Source organism: Paralichthys olivaceus, chromosome 18 (assembly GCF_024713975.1).
Source record: "Paralichthys olivaceus isolate ysfri-2021 chromosome 18, ASM2471397v2, whole genome shotgun sequence".
NCBI classification, from domain to species: Eukaryota; Metazoa; Chordata; class Actinopteri; order Pleuronectiformes; family Paralichthyidae; genus Paralichthys; species Paralichthys olivaceus.
In genome coordinates, this window is record NC_091110.1 from 18,240,640 (window position 1) to 18,245,509 (window position 4,870).

Genomic DNA, 4,870 nt, shown 5'->3' on the forward strand with positions numbered 1-4,870 from the left:
AACATCTGGCTTTAGTCCGTAAATCAAATGAATACAATCTGCATTCACTCCCAGGTTAAATGACAATTAGTCTTATTAGCTTATTTACATTTATTAGCTGAGCAAAAAAACCAGCAGAGGCTCCAGGAAGTCACTGCTCCCAACCGAGAAATAAAACTCCCGTCCTCTGCTTCCTGGACTAAAGTAACGATCGATACGATTTATCTGTGAACTTTAAAAGGTTCTTGTGAGTAGAAGTTTTCAGTCTTTGTGCTGGAGGATGACATCTGTAAAAAAAAAATTGGTTTTCAGGAGCAGATAAACTGCTGATGTGGATCCAGAGAGGAGATTTCAAATTCATCTCTGTTACTGGGGACATGTTCTGAGAGAGAGTCTGACCTCACTAACCTCACTGACTCAATAACAAACAGCTGTCACATAAGAGGCCTGTGTGTGTGTGTGTGTGTGTGTGTGTTTGAGAGAGAGCGTTTGTGTGTGTGTGGATTTATGTATTTTGCCTGATTACCTATTTATCAGTGATAAACGACTCCATGTTTGCTTACCTGGTTGCACGACAGCATGTATTTGAAAGTGTGTGTGTGTGTGTGTGTGTTCACTGAATACGTGGTCCTCTGGTGGGAGAAAAAGAGAATTGTTCATCTGGTCGTGTTGTCTTTTCTGCAGATTAAAAATAAACCGGGGCCTTTATGAGCCGGTCGTAATGAGCTGATGATGTACATACACCCGGCTCCGTCCAACAGTAACACAACCCGACTACCGGCACCTCACGACGCTCTCTTAATTAACAAGTTTTATCTTGTTAGTTCAATCTGCATGAAAAATAAAATGTGCTGTTCTCCCAGATGTGTGTGTGAGTTGTAGGGACCTGAATCTGTTCACACACTCGTTACGGGGACACAGAGAAAGTTCCCGTGACATAAATCATCTTAATTTTAAGACACGTTTTTAGGTGAGGCTGGGTGTCGTTGCAGTTTATGTTTCCAGGGGATAAAGTGTGAGAAAGTGTGTAGAAACTTCTTTGTGTAACCTGTGGAGTCGCCCCCCGATGGTCAATCTAGAGAATACAGGCATTTCAACGTTAGCCTAATTTCTATGTATGTTTGTTTTGAACATATCAAACAAACAAATTTCTAACGTCCTAGCGGATTTGCTAAGTTGGGCTCCTGTCGTTATGTAACGCCAAGCTTAACGCTGCATCTGTTCATTTCCACGATTTTGTCCGGTAACATTCTAATTTCAACTTTAAATCGGATTCAACTCAACTGGACTTTGGAGTTCGTCCTTTTTACGACGTCAGTCTGGCGATGACAACCGCACTCCTGTACCCTGTGGACCCAGTAAACCAAGTATACAAGAGTCCATTATGAAAGAGAAGCCTCATGACTGACACAGTCATCAACAGAGAGCAGCCATTACGGTGCGTCACCACCTCGGATGATCGCCGCAGATCATCTGTCGTCTCCGTCTCACAGCGTTGTGCGACTCAAACAAAAAGGCGGATGCAGAGCGGATACAGAGCGTACTGTCCCACGCACGGTCTGACCGTCGTCACGTGCATCTGGTCTGTGTAATCAATCATGACAATAAAATCTCTGAGTCACGGGAGAGAGGGGAGAGACGAGAGGAGAGCGGGTTTAGAGAGACACAAAGCTAAAGTTGGTCAAAAAGGAATTGATTTATTTTACTCGCAGTTTAAAGCAGGAAGTCATCTCATCCAGTTTGTCGCTTGGTTTCCAAATTAAAAATTTTATGACATAAATGTTTTGTTTCTTAAGTTCCTGACAATTTACTTTAGTTCCGTCTGGTTCATTGAGACCAAGGTCTAATTACTGCTGTTATTATCTTATCAGGCCTTTTTTCATACTGTATATCCATCAACGACATCTCATAATGACCTCTTCAATCACCTTCCTAATAGTTTTGTTTACCCTGTGATGCCACTCGTCTCTCCGCCCTCGGGCTGTTTATGTTCCCTTTCTCTCTCTCTTCCAGTTTTTTTTCTTCTTCCATTTCCTCTATTTCACCCAACCTAACCCCTCATCCTCTTTCACTCTCTGGCTCCACGACTGAAATTGAGCTCTCCTTTGAAAACCCCCTGTGCCCCCTTGTCCAAGTCCCCAAACTCTTTCTTTCCCTATAATGTAATTCTCTCATTGTCTAACGCTCTCGCCACTAACATGGATTATACCCACTTCAGCGCTCAGGGATCTAGAATAACTTGCATTGGGAGCTATTGTTGCATCAGTATTAGCTCAGTGCGAGACTAAGTATATTCAAAATGTCAGACCTTCTTTTATCTACATAACTAAATGTCACAGTGACACATTATCACTCTTCGCGGGTCTTACAGCATCAAACCACTCCTCTGTATTACTGTCTGCAAACACTGAGCTGTCATTTGAAATACTTAAATATTTAGTTATAACAAGTCGATGCTAAACCTGCAAAATGTTTGCTAAAGCGTTTGCATGGAAATATTAGCAAGATTAGTTCTTAACACAAAACTGCTGCAAAGTGTCGTTAAACCGAAGAATTGGACCGATGGTCATTTTGACCTGATGATCACTGTTGATGATCCAGTTTGTAGATACACTTGTCAACCACATGCATTGTGAATCTAATAATAGTTCACAAGTTAAACTCAAGTTTATCTCCGGCCTTCGGCATCATGAAAACCTGTTCCACATTTAAATCCATCTCATACTTGTCAACTTAGTTTATGTAAAACTTCACGTATTTGTCGATGTTTGAGTTAAAGTCAGTCACATCTACAGAACTGCAGAATCCTGATTAACCTACAGGAGCTTTCATCATGTTTTCATTTCCTAGAGCAGCATTCAGTTTCCTCAAATTGTTTGATGCGTCCACTGAGACATGACTCAGGCAGATACACGGTGGTCAGGCTTCCAGTATCTTTCACAATTTGAGATAAAGTTTTGCACAATGTGTTGTTTCCAGAGCTTGTGGGTGTGACACATGAAAATCAACTCTTGTGGAATGCACTCACAGAAGAAACCCGGGACAAGGATACGTGTGGTGATACGACCATTTTTTTTCGAAAACAACCACATAGAACTTAAAACACACATTATGGCAACACCCTTACACAACCATAGGGAAAACCTGGTGCAGGAACCTCGCTGACAGCGCTCTGAGCCGTACATACGCGTTAATCAGTGGGCAGGGTTACTAAACATAAAACCAATCTGTCAGCGCCAAGCAGAAGAACATGCTTCCTATCAGCACTCAGCTGTCAGCAGCCTCCTCTTTTCTTCTAATTTGACAGAACGACATGACTGAATAAAGTTCTGGCTGCAGTCGGAGAACATATACAGAATCCATCTTCAGTTTGGCATCGTGGTAAATAAACATCATAATAAAAACAAGCGTCTGCCTGCAGCCATGTGAGCCTCAAGTCGGCCTCTTGTGCAGTCGGTGGGATTCTCCCCTTTGGCAGGCGGGCAGATGTTTGCTTTCCATTGTGGGACACCACAGTTTAAATTTGGTCTGTTGGATTTGTGCGAAAAAGACGAGCTTCTATCTCAACAAGAGCACAAATGTAGCTCAGCGGTCCTGCAAGTATTTGGACAAATCACTCAAAGCAAACAGATTTCCCCATCGCTGGGTTCTCTGTGGTTCCAGCTCATTCCCCTTCCGACCTCGGGTGTGCCGGACACGCACAGCGCAACATGCAATTCCATTTCGGATCTTCATCGAGATCAAAATCATGACTTCATTTAATATTTTTGTTTGTTTTTTTTTCCCTTCTTTTTCTCCAAACTCTCAAAGAAAGGAGGAGCACAAAGATGAGTGGGGACCAATAACATTGTAAATCAATGTGGAAGTGTGATGAGATCAGACTTCATAACATTATTGTCTTTCAGGATTCAAATTAGATAATCATGGTGCCTTCATTCTACTATAGTTCTATGACACAATATGTCCCAACCCTGTCTCAACAAATTATCCTTGATTATTACTTGTTTGTGTGTAATTATGTTGTGGTGACAAACATGTTAACTGTCTGGGGTTATGGTCAGAGGAGAATACTTCTTGAACGAATGAAGAGCGATACTTATCTGCTGCCGTGAGGTTGTTGAGGTGAGCGGAGACGTCAGAGCCTGGTTTCAATCCTACGATGATCTTTCCTCAGTGTTTATTAGCTAGTTTTTGCTTAAACATACCAAATGTTAACCGCAACGAAATCTTCCAGGGTCGTTTTTGGGAAGGAGATGGTGGGGGGGGGGGGGGGGGGGCAGAAACAGGTTGACCACCATGGAATCATGGATGTCGTGAATAGTGAAAGAAGGCAAACACTGCTCACATGCTAGCAGCTATGCCTGATGGGGGATCCTGGATGAAAAAGGCTCCGGTGTGAATGAGATATTTAAATGAACGAGACAAATGATATAACAGTGTATAGTCTGCAAACGTATGTTGGCTTTTACAGCCCATTTCATTCCACCGCCGTGGTGGTCGCTTCACTACAAACACCTCGCTAAGTGCTCACAGATGTGCCGAAGTTGGCAGACACAACTGTCCCTATGTACCAAACACTTTCCCACAACCTGAGAACTGAGCTCCTCTTGGACACCAGCTCCGGCAGACGGGAGGAAATATCTCTAATGACACAGCATGTGGAAGGTTAATTGGGAGGGAATACAATATGTCTTTGAGTCCCTCAGTGTCACTCTCCTCTTCTCTTTTTTTCTCCCAGCTTCACTCCACCCCTCTCTCCCCTCCTGTCTCTCTCTTAACAAGTTGCTGAAAGAAAATGTGTTTTCAATTAGGCGCTGAGGGGGAAAGAACAACTCAACTGAGAACAAACACAAGAAATGAGTTCAGTGACACAACATTTACGGCTTCATAC